The sequence below is a fragment of the Haliotis cracherodii genome, unplaced genomic scaffold (genome assembly GCF_022045235.1).
Source record: "Haliotis cracherodii isolate W230 unplaced genomic scaffold, xgHalCrac1.p SCAF_29, whole genome shotgun sequence".
Classification (NCBI taxonomy): Eukaryota; Metazoa; Mollusca; class Gastropoda; order Lepetellida; family Haliotidae; genus Haliotis; species Haliotis cracherodii.
The window spans coordinates 55,849-77,769 of record NW_027266285.1 but is presented as its reverse complement, the minus strand read 5'-3'; the positions used below and the strand labels follow the sequence as shown (position 1 = coordinate 77,769).

The 21,921-nt window shown below is 37.2% G+C and overlaps 1 protein-coding gene across 7 annotated transcripts in view; it reads right to left on the bottom strand.

Moving 5' to 3' along the window:
* The window catches only part of LOC139473414 (protein Obscurin-like), a 141,558-nt gene extending 120,735 nt beyond the window's left edge, over positions 1-20,823 (bottom strand). For 6 of the 7 annotated variants that reach the window (XM_071255977.1, XM_071255979.1, XM_071255983.1 and 3 more), the window contains exon 1: positions 20,723-20,823. The gene's annotated coding sequence lies outside the window, so the exon portion shown is untranslated. Of the gene's footprint in view, positions 1-11,930; positions 12,033-20,722 lie in introns of those variants that run through there. The other variant, XM_071255978.1, reaches the window with a different exon arrangement.
* Positions 20,824-21,921: the final 1,098 nt, after the last annotated feature.

The following is a 21,921-nucleotide window of genomic DNA, read 5'->3' as shown; positions in this document are numbered from 1 at the left end:
TTGAAGTAATTGAGAATTAACTTTCACTTTGGGCGTGTTCATTGAGCATGAACTTAATAGAGTGAGGGCCAAACATTGTATGAATGTCGTCACGAGCTCCTAAGTTTGGCCCTCACTCTATGAAGGTTCATACCCCAATGAACTCACACAAAGTGAAAGTCAATTCTTATAATTCTTATTACTGTTTTTACCTCGAAGGATGTAGTTCTATACAGAATTTTATTTTGTAAGTGTAACTTCATGTTTACACTGACAGCCATACAAGGACATGAGGGTATGTATGCTCACATTGTTTTACAGTGACATCTTTTGTCGTTTGTTTACAACAAATATAGTCAAACAATATCATCATTAGAGACAGGTCTGTTATGATCTACCTCAGTCAGTCAGTCAGTAACAGTGATAGCACGTTATAATACAAGTACATCCAGTACATCCAAGATGTCAAAATGGCTGAGACGGTAAATGTGATGCGAGAGATTTCTGAAGTTGTTAATAAACCTGTGGCAATCATTGATCAACTGGCCGATCATTGAAAGGTAATTATAAAGATGTGTCAAATAGAAACTATGGTAAATTTATAGATTGCTGTAGACTGTCACTGTCAGTCCAGTCAATTCTACAATTGTTTGAATGTGCATTTCCTTGTTTTGTTCACTAGAATGGGTCATAGTCAAACTGTGTCTTTCTTGCATTTATGAACGTCAGAATCGCAGTCATATGATAGGTCTCATGTCCAATGGAATAGATGTACATCTTGTAAATTTCAGTTTAATATGTCAAAAGTAGTTACACTTATCTCAAGTGAACATCTAAGCAAGGGAATGGTGACAACATAACAAGGAGCCTGGCCAGTGGAACTCTGAATTTCAAACCCATAAACATAGCGACATGCAGTGCCTTGAATGACTGGGACAAAACATAAACCTTATGAAGTGGAATGATACAATGGTACAAATATTCATTCTTCCTGGGAAATAAATGTAGATTACTTTTGAAGTCAGCATCACCATACTGGGTTTGAATCCGTAGATTCAATAAGTTCCATATATAAACAAAACATAATTACATATCATGTGAACAAACAACAAATCTGTAAGTCACTTCCTGAGACCTCTACACTAAGGTCAAGGTCATCCTATCAGTCAGGGATCTGCAGACTTCACAAAGTAAAAAAAGATGAACATTTTTCTTCCAATAACAACTGACTCGGTTGACAATGAAAGATGATTAATTAATTCTCTCTGCTTCGTACTTTCCCAAATTTATGACATAGACCTGTTTGGTCCCTGCTTTGGGCAATGACCCTCCACATCATTCATTGTCTGTTTATGCACAACTGTCATGACGGTATCTCATAGGCCTTAATGTATCAGGCATCACAATATCTCATAATGATGTTCATTACCGGTTCAGGTTACACTTATTAACTTATTGTACATACACTGAAGCACCTGTAAAATATCTTAAGACCAATATTTCAGTTCAAATTTGATATTTCCCTTTATGGGTGTACTTCTGGTGTAAAACTAGATATATAACTGACATTGATCTGACTGAATCCACAGCATAAGGATGAGATTGTAACATGACTCTTAACCTTTGCAGCTTGGGTTGTATATTCCCCAGGGAGCTGAGAATGAAATTTGAGTAGAGGCTGATCCATGGAACAGGGTAATGATGTAGCACTTTTAGTATGCTTTAGGGTGTAATTTTGGTGCATCATTAATACACAGTATTATTAATAACACATCATGGCACCCAGCCAAAAACCTTATATGACCTTTTCATCAGGTCACTCATCAAAGGCACTGGTGGGTGTTTGTCATTGGAGGATATGTGTGTACCAAACACTAACTTCCCTCAAAACAAGTCAGTTTGGGCGTGAACCCGTCTATGTGCTTATCCATATTTATGACATTCCTTGTGACGTAAAAATTGCCAAAGTAGTTTGACATCATCAATATCACCAAATGATGTTTCAGTAACAAAACTGTTCACAGTTGGTTATGTCATTACTTAAAAAAGGTAAATATTTTCATGGCCTTCTGTTACGTTCTTAATATGATAAATGATGAATTTAGAATCATCTAACAAGGCTTAAATAAACGATTATAATGAAGAGATTTCTTGGATATGTTTTTCCTAAAGGCAAGGCATTTATCTGAATACATGACACTTTTTATGGATAGCAATTTCTTTTTGTCTATGTCACAATGCTTCAGAGCTACTTCTTGCTCCTTCATCAGGTGAATAATAAAAGAAGTTGCTATCAATAAAAAGTGTCATGTACTCATGTTCTTCCAACTTCTCTATGCCCATCAAAGACGTCAAGTCATTTATCTGCCAATGAGCCAGTGTGTCAGGCCACTGTGATTTAACTACCTCAGCACACCCTTCTGTTTATCTATCATAAATTCCACAAAAAACTCTATGACAAGGGTGACAAGGGTGAGTGAGTGTGCTTGGTCTTATGCCACAGTATTTCAGTTATATCACAGCATGTCAGCTGGATGTTGGAGGAAAGTGTGGAGGTCTAAGATATTTGTGGGTGTCATGCTGATAAACCCAGAAACAATCAGTGTGAATCAGGTATTCAAACCCACATTTACAAACTTTCTGCTCAGGTGAGGGATGCAACCCTTCACAGCAAACTGCAGCGCCTTAGACAACTGTGTCATCTAGTGCCCTCTATGTGACAAGAAAGCTGAAGCATCAGCAGTATTCCAGTCAAAAATTAGTATTTTTGGGAGCTATTTGGGATGTGGTCAATAATTTCCCCTGCATTTATATTATCATTTCCATCTAACAACCAATATACTACATTCATGAGAACATATTTTACAAACAATTCATTAAACATGGATTTTTTTTCATCATGTAGGAACATTTTTCATCATAATATACATCAATCAAACTGGAAGACATACCATTCACAAGACACTCCATCAAGTTGTATTTAAATGTCAAATCAACATGTAAAAAAATACTTACAAATTTAAGAAACTACAACATTTCTGCTTCCTGAACTGATCCTGCCAAGTTTAACCTTGAAGTCATGAAGCCAACAATTATGAATGAGATGCCAGATCAGCATCAACCTCAGCTCAAAGAAGATATGTTATCAAGAAAATATTACTTGATCCGGCAGGCACCTGCTGATGGTCGGTGCTACTTGCCTGCAACTATTTATATTATCTGTTTAGAGTTGAGGGGGATGAAGCTTTAATATAGAGAGGCCAGGGTCAGTCAGGTCACCATGTATATAAATATGACAGCTGCTATCAGTCCACTAACAAAACACCAGTATCAAGCTTGGGGGCTGAGACCCTATTATAAATCTTGTGTACTATATATAGTAGTCTGTGTGGATGTAGTATCTGAGGATGGTTTATCTGCCATATATGTGGTTCTGAATGTCAATACATTATAAACGGTCAACACATTATAAATAAAGAAGTCATTTGCTCTCATCAATTTCCAGGTCTTATCAATAAATTAAGTGTTTTTTTCCTGAGCTTTGAAGTCAAGTCAGAAATTGAGATATGAACTAAACCCAGTGGTTTCATGTCAAAAGGCGGAGGTAAAACACATCTGGCAGATAAATGAGGAAGGTTTTGATAGGTTTGTTGCTTAACACAGGCACTCAGCAATATTCGAGCTATATGACGGCGGTCTGTAAATAATAGGGTCTGGATGGGACAATCCAGTGATTGACATTATGTGCATCGATCTAAACAATTGGGATACGATGATGTGCATCAACCAAGTCAGCGAGCCTGACCACCCGATCCCGTTATTCACCTTTTACAACAAGCATAATTGTCTCTTGCAGCCAGATTGGGTTGCTGGAGACCTATTCCCGACCTGGATGTTCACGGGTTGTTTTGTTAGGAATGTAATGACATAATGATATAACTTTAAACTTGGAGGTGAGAATGGGGTTGTTTTTTTTAAAAGAGTCTGGGAAACTAAAGGATTTATGTGTATATTGTAAAGGCATGTATCATAAAAACTTTGGTGCAGAATTCTGCGGTTCCATGGAAAATTCTCATCCCTGTTAATTGCAAAACATTTTTACAATATGATACCATCCTGCTTTACAGTATGCTCTACACAAATCATTTCTTCCCAGGCTTCTAATTTTCAAAATTACATCTAAATGTGTTTACAGACTTGGTGAGACCCAAGAGTATGCTGATGACAAGACAATTGTATTGAAACATGTTCACTGTAGTCATCGTTGTTGCCTTATCTTCCATGCAAAAGATATATTTCACAATACATATTTACGCTCATGTATTTCTTAACATTGTCAACATTACAACTGACATTTGTTGGCACCCTAAAGCATATTGTTTTCATTGTATTTGATAACTGTGTCACGCTTTGTCTTTGTTCGAGAGAGCAAAAAATCGGCAAAAGTGCAGATTGTGATTTTCAATAACGGCCACATATTCTTAATGAAAGTCCTTGGTTAACGCAGTGTATAAAAAGGAGATATGTTAAAAATTAGTTTAGTGCCATAAACAAATCTGGGACAGTTGCGATATTTCTGATTTTGACTCAAGAAATGTGACTAAATCTGAATTTTTCAGAAATAATTGAACCACAAACCTTAATTTTCTCATGCTTTCAAATATTTCCCTATGATCGGTCCTGCAGTAAAACTTTTTATATTCATCACGTTTTCCTCTTTCGCTTGGTACCAAAGTTATTTAGGTAAGATCAGTAGTTATTTTTGTATGATTTTTGGCACAAAACCATATTTACGTCATATATTTTAAGTTGAATTACCATAGAGCAGACAACATAACATGCATTTTGTCTGTGATTATCGTCCGAATATATCTTTTGAAACAAAGTATCTAATTTTTATTGATATTAGACTTATTTTTGTAAGATCTGTATTTCTTTTTTATTATTGTTTTCACCATTTCTTCTTAATTTTAACATACCTATTAACTTAGTTTCAGTTAGGCTTCTATCACATATCGCGCTGAAGAAAACTGTACATATTTTGACGAATATTTATATTTGTTATCTTCTGAAGATTTTGTCTTTATTAATCATGACTACAATTAATCTATTTTTTATTTTATGGTGTGTAAATATTAATTATGAGCTGTATGATCTGGGCCTAAACACAATCATATTTTCATTTCTTATCTTTTTCTTTGAGTGAAACATTTTGGGAGGTAATACTGATGGCTTGGTAACGGTAACATCACTGTCATTCTTTTCAGACCAAGATTCATCCGAAACCAACCCCTGGTGGTACAATGGGAATTCTTCAAGTGGCATATCTAGGTCCAAGACGAAACCGTCCCAGTGAATGAAGACGTCCATGGCTGTAGCAAAATAAATTTCGTGGAAGACACACATATTCAGCTAATAAATTGCAGCCGACATGTGCTAATGAGAGATATGATAAGAAATCTTGGTAATCTGCTAAGAGCCGTCCCTTTATTGGGTTGTCGCTGATCATAGTCGTAGAAATATTGGCTAAGGGAATTAACTCTAGCCCTGGATATTACGTAATATTTGTTAACATGGTTACCAGAATGGTCAGTTGCAAATGTCTGCACATCCATTGCACATCTGCAGCAGTACAGGGAGGTTAACAGCAGGGTGTTGGGGTGTATCAGTTACATGCCAGACCGTAGGGCTGATGGTTCATGATAAACTGTTGGGGAGGGCCGTCCCACTATTTTATGGTCAGCACAGATAGTTGACAGTGTAGGCCTTGCTGGAACTGTGGCCAGAGACAAAAGAAGGCACAAGTACTGTCATAATTTTTAGAACGATGACATGCATCAACCAAGTCAGCGAGCCTGGCCACCCGATTCCATAAAGTCACCTCTTACTACAAGCATAGTCGCCTTTTACAGCAAGTTGCTGAAGTCCTATTGTTCATAACATGATAATTGTCATACAGTTTCAGCATTTAGTATATTTGTATGATCAGTTACTGTTGCCTTTGAGTAAATCAATGTTCTGTGTGGGGGAGATGAGATATGAAAGTGTTATTATTTTCATAAATGGTTTGTGTATACTTACTTTTTATGTTGCAACATATTTTTAAATCAAATCTTTAAATTAATATATTTTATATGTCTTAATACAGTCAATGTGTAAAATGACTAAAATGTTTTCACTCAGGCAATTTACAAAACTCCAAAATATTTCAGTCATTTTACAATGATTTCAGATTGACTTAAAGTTATGAAGAAGTTCAAAGGGGCTTAAAAACATCAGAATAGACTTACAATGCTAGAATTAGAAGCAAAAAACCTGAACAAATATAGAGTGACTCTCATTTTCTTTTTATTCAATCATTTCCAATCACTAGGTGGTAAAATGGAGAAAAATATGTTTGGAATTTGTTATCATAATAAAATATAATTGTAAAATGACTGAAACATTTTGGCGTTTTGCAAATTGCCAAAGTGAAAATTTCAGTTATTTTACACATTGACTGTATCATAATCTACATTCAGCACTTGTCCAGTATCAAAATAGCTAGGTCTCAAATTTCCAGTGCATATGCTACCTTAAACATGGGGCAGACAGCTTTTAGTTCATGTCCAATATTTTCCCTGCAAATAAATAAGTGCTCTTCCAACTTTAAACAACAACATCATTCATCATATATATAACATATAGGTCACAGACATCCAGTTCCCACATATACATTCAGTTCAATAATACATCCTGTTTTTCCCCACATAAAGAAAGACATAAAAGAAGACAAAATTATCCATGGCCCCACTATCCTTGTATTTTTACAACTGCAAATGAATCAAGTTGACTTTCTGTCAAAGACATGAGCACCAGGCCTATTAAGTCCAACAAACTGGCACAGTTAAATCAGGAAATAATTAAAGGTTTATGAATTTGGCACTGGAAACAAACTCAGTCCTCATTTTACCTTGTTACCTGAGGGAAATAGGAAAACATAAATGTCTTCAAGATTCCCCAACTTGCTCAATATCAGATGGTATCAGCTCAGCACTGCCTGATCTGCATACAAAGTTTCACTAAGAAACATGGAATGGTTTCTGAATTACTTCCTGGAAATCAAATGTGATGCCTGTCCACACCAGTTTAAAATTACTTCAAATTACATAAAACGAAGGTTATCTAACTCAGAACTGTTGAAAATTAATCTGAACCAGAAATACATAAATTTCTGATACAACCACTATACATCTAACATAGCATAACCAGAAGTCAAGGTTTTGATCAATATCTAACACTTAATTTCATATGCACATATTCAAATATTCCAAAATAAAATATCAAATTAGTAACTTTAATTTTGACAACTGTGTTTGTGACAATACCAGATGAGTTCTACCAAGTTCTCCAAGAAAACAATAATGGTTTTCAGAAAAGAGAAAAGTTTATCTGAGGAAATTCTCTTGACATGTGTTAACTACAATGGACGGAGCATAAAATGAAATGTTGTTTGCCAGAAATATGCTTAATATAATAACCACACTGTCACTGTATTGCACAGGCACAATAGAAAAACAGGCTCCTTACTACTATAATTGTCTTATAATTCTGTATACATAGTGATAATCATGGAGCTATGACTGCATGAGTGATTGGAATTGTATTAAACAAGAGAGCTATGTGCAGAGATGCAGACCCTTTCTCACTGTTACTTGAATGTCCCTAAACATTCCCACTAGAAACATGTCCTGAACTATTGGGAAAATCAGGCTACAGCTGACCTCTCGTATATCTATTTATATTTATCTAAGATCCCAAATGTTGCCCAATTCTACCAAAACAACAAAGTTATCTGAACTTCTGGTTTGGAACAGTATGACTTTAAACCCTCTCTACAAAACAGTAGTCCTTTCAATTTGTGGAATGGGACCCTTAAGGCAACAACTACATGTAGAATTGTTAAGGTAAATGATGAATATAAAGTTTAATTTAATGTAGATATAACCATGTAAAGATGTTTCCTTTTCAAAGATGGCCCAAACCTTTAGAAGGTATACACTATGTCTAATGATAAAAGCTTCAACACATTTTGAGAAACATTTTTCTAGTTTGAGACCATGTGGAATATGTTCTCTAATGTCAATGATCTTTGGGAAGTGTTAATGAGAAAGACTGATACTAGTCTTTACAATTATGTAAACGGTAACTTTGACCTTTGGCAGATATGGCCTTGACATTTGATATGGTATGATTTGTTAAGGTAACTACCACCGAGGGTCAGGGTTTGTCAAGTAAATCTACAACAGTAACTGGCAATGAATGCTGCAAACACTAGTCACAATAACCTCAAAACTGACCTTGACCTTTGAAACACATGCCACTAACATTTCATGTGGTAGGATTTGTTAAGACACATGCAAATACAAAGTTTCATAGCAGTAGCGTTAACCTAGGCTTTCAATAAAATAACCATGTTTTAACCATGTTAATAAAATAACTCTTGCTCAGAAGTTGTTTGATCAAGCTTACAACATTCAAGGCCTCAGTAAAGCTTTCAAAAGTTATATGGTAGCTTCCAAATTTGACACATCAGTGACAAAAATTATGTCTGATGCAATTCCCTATTTTGACTTTTACCCTAGGTTCACATGTTTTTTCAGATGAACTATAGACTTGCCTTTGCATGTGTTTGCAATGGGTGCCACCAGTGGGGCAGGATACGCTCACCTTTACGCAAATGCTTGGTATCATCACTATTTGCTAGTAAATCATTAACACAAGCTTATGATAAAGTCGAAATCATACAGTTGAGTCTGTTGTTGGCAGAGATTTCGAATGAATATGGGAACGGTTTTGTTGCTTTTGCATGTATTTACAAAAGGCTTGACACTAACCTTGATATTTTGACTAATCTAGACTAAACCTTTTCAAACAGGATTGATCCCATCTAACAGAAAGCATATTCCTAATGATGAAAGTATTAATAACTTTGTAATCACATATATCTATCTCGTGACCTTGATCATTAACCTTCTCAGAAAGAAAGAAAGCGAAAGAAAGCGATGCTGCTACTGCTGATATTAGACTAGACTTTCACAAGTTTCTAAGGCAAGTATTATTAGTTTCAATCATAATTTCTATATTATATAAACAATAAAAACAAGCTGTCTGTAAAAAGAACAAGGACATCCTTTGACCGTCTGCTTACCTAGACTTGCCTATTATGAGGATATAAATACTATGCATCCATGGACTTATCATTCAGTACAGCCTTGGAGCAAGGCTAATATCAGACAAATGAGTGTCATCTTGATGCAATATGCTATGTCTAGCAGCAAAATGTTATGTACACCTCTGTATATATGACATCACACATAGTGGCCAGGGCATCTGAAATCAGATAAGTTACCTCAAGTCCCCCAGGGTGTTGTGAGTGGTAACCTCACGTGATCACCAAGGGTTTCACATGATCACTACTGAGGACCACCTCTAACTCTCTATCTTTCAGTGTAAACAAATCAGTCACAAAATCTTTTTGAAGGTTTGTAATTGTTTTAGTTTCCTTGAAAAACATCCATATGATTTGGGAACATTTGCACAAGACCACTTTCAGGATCTACTGTAAACTTTCTTTTTCTACTGGCTCTATCAAATAATCCCAGCTGTCAAGGAACAGTTTGTCACAAGTATTCCAGTGACATGCTTGCATGAACATACACTGGAAATGTCCGCAGTGTGATATATATGTTATTGAAACTAAGTGCCCCTTGCAGGCAGGTTAAGGAAGAAAATCAATATTTTGCACAGAATTGGGATTTTCTAAAGTTCATATTTTCTTACATTCAGAGGTATTTTAACATTGAATGTTGAAATTGAATTCAATGTAATGATATTTACTAGGCATTCAAGCTTCTTCTTCTTCACTGGTCCTGTTTCAGTGAAATACAAGATACCATTGTCAATATTCTGGGTGTTGGAGTGCCCGAATGTCATTATTCTGGTGTAGTAAATGTCATTATTTTGGGGTAGAAAATGTCGTTATTTCGGGGTAGAAGATGTCATTATTCTGGGGTACAAAATGTCATTATTCTGGAGTAGTAAATGTCATTAGTCTGGGGTAGAAAATGTCATTATTTCGGGGTAGAAGATGTCATTATTCTGGGGTACTAAATGTCATTATTCTGTAGTAGTAAATGTCATTAGTCTGGGGTAGAAAATTTCATTATTCTGGGGTAGAAATTCAAATTCAGTTCAATGCAGTAATATTTACTAGGCATTAAAGCCTTTTCTGTGGTACTAAATGTCATTATTCTGGGTTGTTAAATGTCATTATTCTGGGTTGTTAAATGTCATTATTCTGGGGTAGTAAATGTCATTATTTCGGGGTAGAAGATGTCATTATTCTGGGGTACTAAATGTCATTATTCTGAAGTAGTAAATGTCATTATTCTGGGGTAGAAATTTAAATTTAATTAAATGCAATAATATTTACTAGGCATTAAAGCCTCTCCTTGGATACTTAATGTCATTATTCTGGGTTGTTAAATGTCATTATTCTGGGTTGTTAAATGTCATTATTCTGGGTTGTTAAATGTCATTATTGTGGTGTAGTAAATGTCATTATTCTGGGTTGTTAAATGTCATTATTCTGGGGTAGTAAATGTCATTATTCTGGGGTACTAAATGTCATTATTCTGGAGTAGTAAATGTCATTATTCTTAGGTTGTTAAATGTCATTATTCTGGGTTGTTAAATGTCATTATTCTGGGTTGTTAAATGTCATTATTCTGGGTTGTTAAATGTCAATATTCTGGGGTAGTAAATGTCATTATTTTGGCATAGTAAATGTCATTATTCTGTGGTGTTAAATGTTATTATTGGGTGTAAAATGTTATTCTAGGATGATGAATGTTATCATTCAAGGGTGGTAAACAATATCATTCTGGGTTGAAGGATGTTATCATTCTGTGTATAAACTGATATAAAAGTATGAGTACTCCTGATTTATAAAGCTCCTAAATTCCATTTGTATCACTTTTTTCCTTTAGTCTCTTTAAAAGGATTGCCTGATCAACCCCAAATATACAAACTGTCCTTTCAAATGTGCTCCAAAGTAAATCCAGTACATAGTGTATAGTTCCATTGTATATATTGGTCTAGTTCCAGAAATATTCAGAAAAATAAAATTAAACATAGAAAAAAAATGTTGGCATTGTTCAGGCAACATAAGAATACAAAGTGTCAGATGTTGCTCCCCAGATTTAACATACTGAGAGTGTTATTACTGTAGCTTTGGCTGATGGTTACAAGACCCAGTCACTGCAGCTTACTGCTTATCTTATCAAAAGACTGAGCCCAGTCTCTATATAAGCATATCACCTAAAGTTGAAATGACGTCTCATGGGCATGGCTTATGAGTGATATGAATAAATGTACTTATACTGATATCTATGTATGCTTATCTGTATGGTAGATATTTGTTCATATTGGGTTTCAGTGAAGAAGTGGTTCTCTTGACAGATGGTTTCTATATGAACAAAATAATTCTGAAAACTATAATAAAATTTCTAATGAAATCTTTTTGCTTAATACAAATTTACAAGAAAAAATGTAACGTTTAATAAAAATTAACACAGACATATTTTCATATTTCAAAAAGGTTTTAATTTTTCAACATTGTATCAAAATGAATGTTGTCAATTCTTTTACGCTTTTTAATCCATCACGTAACCGTGCAACAAAATGAAGGTCAAATCAGAAAGAAAGCACCTGGAATGCACAGGAACCAGTGATAGATAAATTCTTCTAAAACAAAGCACAAAATAATGAAAAAGATTGTGCCGACTGAATAGTTTGTTTGTTTAGTCCAGAAAAAAACACCATTTACTGATACCATCTGCTGGCAATTAAATCCAATTATGAATACTGAATAAAATGTATCTTCATCATTCTTTAAAACACAATTTTACCTTGTATATTTGTTATAAAATCCTCATCAAACTCGGTCCGAAAATGAAGAGAAAAATCCAAGAAAACAACGCTGGTTGTACGAGCGTCAAAATACCAGGTACAGTGCTGCAGGAAGATGAAATGGTAAAAAAATCCTCACGAAATCTTAGCTGATACCGTTTGACATCATCAATGGTATATCCTGACCCATGACATTTTCCTCAGCCGTATGGATGCAATAGTTGCTCCCTTATTGGTGGCAGCCATCTTGGTAACCATAGCAACGCTACCAAGCTATCCTGATTCCTTGCCAAAGATGACATAGCTTGCTCTCATTACAGAAAACACTGTTTTTGGTCATAATATTGTTATTTATCTTCATAGTAAATACTTAATGATATGAAATTATGTAAGAAAACAAACAACTGGTTCTACGTTTGCAAGACTTGTACTGATGCCACTTTAATTGTATCCAAGGAAACTCCACCTAGCAACAAGACTGAACAGAATCGGCAGGAGGGCTACTTGGAAGTGTTCTGTGGCCAAAGTATTGCTGAGTGTAAGATTTCTGTCTGATATCGAAAATAGGATTTGGACTTGGGAGAATACCATGCAGTGAGTTTCATCCCAGCCCAGATGGCAGACAGCTGTCTGATAAACCCAATATCCTCCTTCCTTCCTATGTTGGGGAGGTTGTGCATGCGCATTCTATAACATGTGCCCTTGTCCTGAAAATCAACAATTCCTTAATATTTATTGTTATCTGCTGATCTATAATCTAAAACAAAATGCGGTAAACTGTTTCTTCTTGATATGTTACCTTCAACATTGTAATGACTTGGTATCCAAATTAATAAGAAACAGGGATTACACTTGTTTTCAAAAAAAGATTTAGTGGAGGATGTTTGCCCACTTTGTTAAGATAACCTTGACAGGACAAAGGTAATTGCAAGATCAAATATAGTTGGTACTAGATTTTCATCAACATTATCAAAAAGAGTTAGGCAAGAAGCATTTCACTTTTCAAACAAGTTGTTGAAGGCAAATATGATGTGAATTACTTCTTGATAAGTCTATTCACATGTACATGAACTGATGATTGTTGTGAATCACATCTTGACAAGTCTATTCACATGTTCATAAACTGTTGCCTGATGAGAATCACATCGTCACAAGTCTATTCACATGTGCATAAACTGTTGCCTGATGTGAATCACATCTTCACAAGTCTATTCACATGTGCATAAACTGTTGCCTGATGTGAATCACATCTTGATAAGTCTATTCACATGTACATGAACTGTTGCCTGATGTGAATCACATCTTCACAAGTCTATTCACATGTGCATGAACTGATGACTGATGTGAATCACATCTCAACAAGTCTATTCACATGTACATGAACTGTTGCCTGATGTGAATCACATGTTCACAAGTCTATTCCTAACATGTGTTTTGACGTCTTCCAATTATCAGCAACAGGTGCAGAAAGCTAAGCTTCACCAGTCATGAATTTGTCACAGCTTGCTATTGATTGTTGATTGTTGATTGTTGTCACACCTGAACATTTATAATAATTTCCTCAAGTAAACAAAGTGATTGCCTTCCTCTGTAGGGACAATAACATTACGAGGCAAGGTGTTGAATAGAGAGGTGGGCGGGTATGAAAATCTAATACATCATGTAATTCATTTGTTACTGCCTAATACGATGAAAACTCCATTTGATCACATTATAAATTTATGACAAAAACAATTGTTTTATTCATGGTGTAACCAATTATTTCAGGTAAATCTTAACACCCAAAACAACTTTAAATATCTTTTCATACATGTACTTTTTCCAGTGAACAAATTCAAGAAACCTGTATCCAATGTAGGACATCTAATTAAAAGTTTCCTCAACAGAAGAGAAAGTCTAACAGCTGCTAATCAATAGGACACTGAGAGAGTTATAAAAACAGAGCCATATTTTGCCTCGCTATGTGAATGAAACCAACATTTGTTTATCAACTCTCTACAGAACCCAGAAAACATCATTACACCAGAAAGTGCTCATGTAATCAATATATGCTCAATATATAGAGGTAGTTGTTCGACCGCATGTTCCAAGCTAAGTAATCTCCATGCTGCTATCTTCCAGGCAACTGTTTCTCATCGTATGTAGGTGAGAGTACTTCAGTCAGTGTTATGTTGGCACTGGCAGGCTAGTTCCTCTGTTATCTTAGAGATGCAACATGCCTTGGTTTGGCATTAATGTCAAAGGTCACAATGATGCACTGGGTGCCAGGGGATACAAAACCTGAACTGACATTTTCTTTCTAATCAATATTTAGTTTGTTTTTTTGATGTGTCGAAAAGAATTCCTTTAAATATTTTCTTAATTATGCTGACTCTAAAATTTGAAAAAGAAATACTGCTGATTGGATACTGTTTTTTTGTTTGTTTGTTGTTTAACGTCACACTCAGCAATATTCCAGTTATATGATGGGGGTCTGTAAATAATAAAGTCTGGATCAGACAATCCAATGATTGACATCATGAGCATCAATCTATGCAAATAGGATACAATGACATGCATCAACCACGTCATCGAGTCTGACCACCCGCTCCTGTTCTTCCGACAAGCATAGTCGCCTTTTACAGCAAGCATGGGTTGCTGAAGACATATTCTAACCCGGATCTTTATGGTTTGCAGATTGTATAAATACATTTACAGGGTGTCATTACAACACATTGTGTATTATAGTTGTTTACAATGTTTTCTTTCAAAGAATAGTCCTGATAAACAAACTTCTTAGTAAACTGACCAGAGTTAGCTCCCCTACCAAAATCATCGACACAATGGTGTCCTTCAATGGTACGAATGTTAATTGGAGACATAAACTCAAAATTTACCTCAGTGTCATTTTGAGAGCCATATTTAATCCACTATGATTAAATGCTACCCAACCCTTACCTCCTCTTACCCTGAAACACCCCTTACCCCCAGACACCCCTTACCCCCAGACACCCCTTACCCCCTGACAACCCTTACCTCTAGACACCCCTTACCCCCAGACACCCCTTACCCCCATACACCCCTTACCCCCTGACAACCCTTACCTCTAGACACCCCTTACCCCCAGACACCCTTACCCCCAGACACCCCTTACCCCCTGACAACCCATACCTCTACACTCACCTTACCCCTAGACACCCCTTACCCCCAGACACCCCTTACCCCCAGACTCACCTTACCTCCAGAACCCCTTACCCCCAGACACCCCTTACCTCTAGACTCACCTTAACCCCAGACACCCCTTAACCCCAGACACCCCTTACCCCCTGACAACCCTTACCTCTAGACTCACCTTACCCCTTGACAACCCTTACCTCTAGACTCACCTTACCCCTAGACACCCCTTACCCCAAGATACCCCTTACCCCCAGACTCACCTTACCTCCAGACACCCCTTACCCCCAGACACCCCTTACCTCTAGACTCACCTTACCCCCAGACACCCCTTACCCCCCACACACCCCTTACCCCCTGACAACCCTTACCTCTAGACTCACCTTACCCCCTGACAACCCTTACCCCCATACACCCCTTACCCCCTGACAACCCTTACCTCTAGACTCACTTTACCCCCAGACACCCCTTACCCCCAGACTCACCTTACCCCAAGACACGCCTTACCCCCTGACAACCCTTACCCCCAGACACCCCTTGCCCCCTGACAACCCTTACCTCTAGACTCACCTTACCCCCAGACACCCCTTTCCCCCAGACTCACCTTACACCAAGACACGCCTTACCCCCAGACAACAATTACCCCTAGACTCACCTTACCACCAGACACCCCTTACCCCCAGACGTCCCTTACCCCTAGACTCACCTTACCCCCAGATTCCTTTTTCCCTTTTGACTCCCCTTAACCCTGGACTCCTTTTACCACCAGACACCCCTTACCCCCAGACAACCCTTACCCCCACACAATTCTTACCGGCAGATTCATCTTTTCCCTTTTGACTCCCCTTAACCCTAGACTCCCTTTACCCCAGACAACACTTTCCACCAGACAACCCTTACCCTGAGAAAATCCTTACCTCTAGAAAACCTTACCCCTCGACACACCTTACCCCCAGACACCCATGAGTGTAATCAAACCTAGGATTTCTGTGTGACAAATGAACATGTTTTCCCTTCTGCCACCCCACCTCCAATTTTAAAGCTTCTCATTAATCTGTATGTATAAATGGAAGCTTCAACTAATCCACACAGTGCTCTCAGCTCCCTACAGCTCAACACTGCTCAACAATGGCTGCCTAGGGAACATAAACATGTGAATGTCATCGCAGCTACTGCAAGATACCTTGCCAAATCTGACTGCAAGATCACAACACATACATCAAGACAAGCGTTGGTCCCACAACATGAGGTGCATGTGTGGTATTTTTATCTTATATCCTTTATCATGTTGCCAATGATAGCTATATTTTCAGTTTGAAGTCATATTGTTTCAAAGGACCAACAAATAAACTGTACTGTGCTGAACTAGCAACGAAAGAATTGCATGTGGCCATTAACATCTTGACTAAACAGAAAATATATTTGTTGACATCTGATAGTAAGGAATATTCTCCATGTGTGGCCCTTGTACTTACTAAACTGTGATTCAAATAATAGCATGACAGAATATTTCAAAAGTATCATAAATGTTGATTTCCTTACTGTCAATCTTCATCGCTGAAAACCACATTATCTTTTTGCAATTACAATGTCCCAGTAGCAAAATTAGCAGAAGAGACATTTTAATTTGTCTACATATTTCACAAACCCTAAGAAAATATAACGTGGGAAAAAATATATCTGAAGAGCACTAATGGGTTTTTTTATTCTGTTGTCACCTATGGAAAGCTGATAGGGTCACACCCTTCAGAGGACAACTGAAAGGTGGGCTGTATATATAGTGCCATTTCTTAAAGCCTTCTTGTTATTGTACAGAATTATCTATTGATAACAGGAACAGATTTAAATTTATTGCAAAGTGCAATTCATGTAATGAGACAATCTTGTCAAGGTGTCTTTTTTCAGGCCTGCAATGCTCAGGTCTCCTTGCAACCCACCCGTTTGATGGTATTTGTCTCACAGTCAAGAAATTACACTTTTTGATTTGCCAAACATTCGGGCAACTTGTGATATTGACGTTCTCCCACCCACCTCTATTGTACCCACAATTCGCCATTTTGTCTGTTCATTGAGATACTGTCTCAGAGGCATTTTTCAGAATGTGCTCAGCTCAATTGTATTAGTGATTGTTTCCCATAGGCGCACATACTTTAGCTTCTGTATGCACATACATCACATGCTGTACGTTCATGCATAACATATTGTAAATGTACACCTCAACAAAAGTTACATTCAAATCATTAGTTCACTCATTTTTTGTCAGTGGTCTATATCATGCACGGAAAGGTTAAAACTGCAAGACCAGACACACACTGCTTATATTGAAACCATTTTTTTAAGAACAGAAAAACAATCTTAATGACTTTTTCACTTTTTTTTCCCCCACCTACCAAACCAGGATCTATTAAATATAAAATCTGTCAATCAAGAAATATAGAAAAGTAACCACAGTTTTTCAAAGGAACATCAAAAGTCACTTTTGCAAACTCTGTAAAGTATACAAATACATGCAAAAGAAAAAAGCAGAGTACATTAAAAGGTTTATCAAGGTATGTCCTTCTGTATTTTTCAGTTGTATTTTGTATGAAATGAGATAATTGTTTAACTGTGTAATCGGTGCTTCATTCTAAAGCTTTTCTGCTGAGTTTAAACCATGTCATTCACAAACATAAGTTTACATAACAGAGATGTCGTACATATCAATACATCACGAGAGTTGAAAAACGCTTAAACATGATTCACTGCATGACAACAAAAAATAATAAATGGTCTCACATGTTGAGTCATCTTATTTTACCAGATTGAGATAGATTTGAAACTTCTAATTGGTGTACAATTACAGCATATATACTTGAAACCATTTGGGCAACAAGTTACTTGTCTCAGATGATGAGGTAAAAACCATGAAAACTCCATGTGTGTTCCTCATCTGCAAAGCGAGATCACCTTCATCCACATAAGTATCATCCACATACTTGAGATGTGACTTTTACCTGAATTGAGCCCCCTATCATATGTAGGTCAGGCAAACCAGAGTCTGATAATGCAAGAAATGGACCCATATTTTCATAGTAGTATGTGACACTAATGTCCCATATTTTCCATAGTAACCAATACTCTTTGTCAGATTTATATGATTGAGTGCTTAGTTTAGCTAACTTCAATCATGTTGTATAATTTGCTCCATGTAAAAGTTTAAAGTTTATTATGTTATCTAATCCCATTAACTGATCAATATAATTCAGTTTGTCTTCATATTTCAGTTTATTCTCTAATCCTCCTCATTCACTCATCATGCGCAAGCCAGAAACCTATGGTTGCGGGTTCGAATCCCAGTTCACCCTGATTATGTTTCTAGGTTTGTCAGCACCATACCCGTGCTCGTGGGTTTCACTGAAGTGGTTAACGTCTGAGGCCTGCATCACTTCGGGCTTTCCTCCCACATTAAGCTGACACGCCGCGATATGACTGGAATACTGTTAAAAGCGGCGTTAAACCCAACTCACTCACTCATTCACTCATCCACATTATTCAGCTCACCGACCTCATTCACTCACCCATCTAATTCAGCTCGACCACCTCATTCACTCACCCACCTCATTCAGCTTATTCCCCCATCTAATTCGGCTCACCCACCTCATTCACTCACCCAACTCATTCACTCACCTATCTTGTTCAGCTCACCCACTTCAATCACTCATCCATCTAATTCAGCTCACCCACCTCAATCACTCACCCATCTCATTCAGCTTACCCACCTCATTCAGCTCATCCATCTAATTCAGCACATCCACCTCGTTCACTCACCAATTTCACCCAGCTCACCCATCTAATTCAGCTCACCCACCTCATTCACTCATCCACCTCATTCACTAAACCATCTTATTCAGCTCACCCACCTCATTCACACACCCATCTGATTCAGCTCATTTACCCACCTCATTCACTCACCCATCTAATTCAGCTCACCCACCTCATTCACTCACCCATCTAATTTAGCTCACCCACTCATTCAGCTCATTCACCCATCTAATCTAGCTCACCCACCTCATTCACTCTCCCATCTAATCTAGCTCACCCACCTCATTCACTCACCCACCTCATTCACTCTCCCATCTATTCTTGCTCACCCATCTCATTCACTAAACCATCTAATTTAGCTCACCCACTCATTCAGCTCATTCACCCATCTAATTCAGCTCACCCACCTCATTCACTAAACCATCTAATCTAGCTCACCCACCTCATTCACTAAACCATCTAATCTAGCTCACCCACCTCATTCACTAAACCATCTAATTCAGCTCACCCACTCATTCAGCTCATTCACTAAACCATCTAATTCAGCTCACCCACCTCATTCACTAAACCATCTAATTCAGCTCACCCACCTCATTCACTAAACCATCTAATTCAGCTCACCCACTCATTCAGCTCATTCACCCATCTAATTCAGCTCACCCACTCATTCAGCTCATTCACCCATCTAATTCAGCTCACCCACCTCATTCACTAAACCATCTAATTCAGCTCACCCACTCATTCAGCTCATTCACCCATCTAATTCAGCTCACCCACTCATTCAGCTCATTCACCCATCTAATTCAGCTCACCCACTCATTCAGCTCATTCACCCATCTAATTCAGCTCACCCACCTCATTCACTAAACCATCTAATTCAGCTCACCCACCTCATTCACTAAACCATCTAATCTAGCTCACCCACCTCATTCACTAAACCATCTAATCTAGCTCACCCACCTCATTCACTAAACCATCTAATTCAGCTCACCCACTCATTCAGCTCATTCACTAAACCATCTAATTCAGCTCACCCACCTCATTCACTAAACCATCTAATTCAGCTCACCCACCTCATTCACTAAACCATCTAATTCAGCTCACCCACTCATTCAGCTCATTCACCCATCTAATTCAGCTCACCCACTCATTCAGCTCATTCACCCATCTAATTCAGCTCACCCACTCATTCAGCTCATTCACCCATCTAATTCAGCTCACCCACCTCATTCACTAAACCATCTAATTCAGCTCACCCACTCATTCAGCTCATTCACCCATCTAATTCAGCTCACCCACCTCATTCACTAAACCATCTAATTCAGCTCACCCACTCTTTCAGCTCATTCATCCATCTAATTCAGCTCACCCACCTCATTCACCAAATTAACCTCATCTACTTATCCCCCTAACAAAGAATAAAAAGTTATGTTGAGATCCAGATTTGGAAAGAGTAATTAATATATCAGAAGAAAACATAATTCCACACATAAACAATGAGGTCCTTGAACTTTCCTTCAACAGCAAGTATCCCTAAAACTTTGACAAGGACTCCTTGACATTCATTATTCACTATCCTAAATTGTCAGTTTCAACAATAATATAATCTGTCTAATTCAAGTTTATTTCACACTGTGTATGTAATGTACTCCAAAGTTAGTATGCTATGTATACATCAATGACACAACACTAAATAACAAAATATAAATATACAAATCATAAACGCTATCAACCAAATAAATCTGTATGAAAAAGAAAACTGATCTTTCAAATAACACAATTAACTTCAACAGAAACATAAATCAATCAAATAATTTCAATAAAATTATTTTCTTACCTCAGAGGTGCATGTACATCCCTCTGTCTGAAAGTCCCTGGTTCCCCGGACGACAGATAGGTGTCGCCACTGGCCAGGATATAAAGATTGTATTGCACAATTTACTCCGGTCCTGCACTCCGATCCAGATTCCTGAAAGCTCTTGTCTGAATCAGCGCCAAATCTTTGGCAGGCCCTGACATTCGTCCAGTGAGGAACCGATCAGCCCCAATCTGAAGGAAAGATTGGTCGTGTAATAGAAGACACACATACATGCTAAACACTGGCTAGCAGTAGGGTGTAATTCTGAATGTTTCGGGAACATTTAGATGTTGGGTCACGGATATCTGTGGGATGCTGCATAAACAGAAGTGGTTTATATTATTGTTTGTGTGTGAAATAATGTTAAAGATATTTATGATGAATGTTGCAAAAAAATTTAACTAGTTAAATTGGGTTTACTTTTTGTATGAATTATAAATTAATGCACATCACCATTTAAACTTCTGCTGAATCATCAATCCAGGTGTGACCTTCATGGGAACAAAGGTCAAGTGAAGTATGTTATGCTTTCGTGTTCAGCTTTGTTATTTTTACAGTCATTACAAGACCGTACCCACTCAAATATAGGTCAATAGGGAAATAATTAGCTTTGTCAGTTTTCATGAGTTATTTTCCTTATTTAGCTTCCTGCCTGTGCAAGATGTGAGGTATTTTTTCAAACATTTTTTTATGCTAATGGTTTATGTAATAATCACCTTTCATACATAGGGACTTATTATTGTCTAACAGGAACCTCATTAAAATCCTAATGATCAACCATTTAGGGATTCTTGTAAAAGATATTTGGGGAGGGGCACTGCTTCAAAACAGACAACTATTTTCAGTGAAAAAAGTCTCACATCTAACATCTACGGCAGATTACCTTGCATAGGTAGAGACTTATCATTGTTTATGAGGAACCTCATCAAAATCTTAAGGATCAATCATTTAGGGAGTCTTGTAAAAGTTGGGGAGGCACTGCTTCAAAACAGACAATGTAAATGCCTATACAGCAGTCTAAAGCTAACGAATGATCTAAATGATTTGCTATAACACAATAGTTTCGCGACGCCCAACATATCCAGCAAACAACTGATTCAGGAATGGCAAACATTCCTGAAAGAGTAAGATACTCTAGATAATTCATTGTATGCTTCATAAACGTGATGCAATCTAAA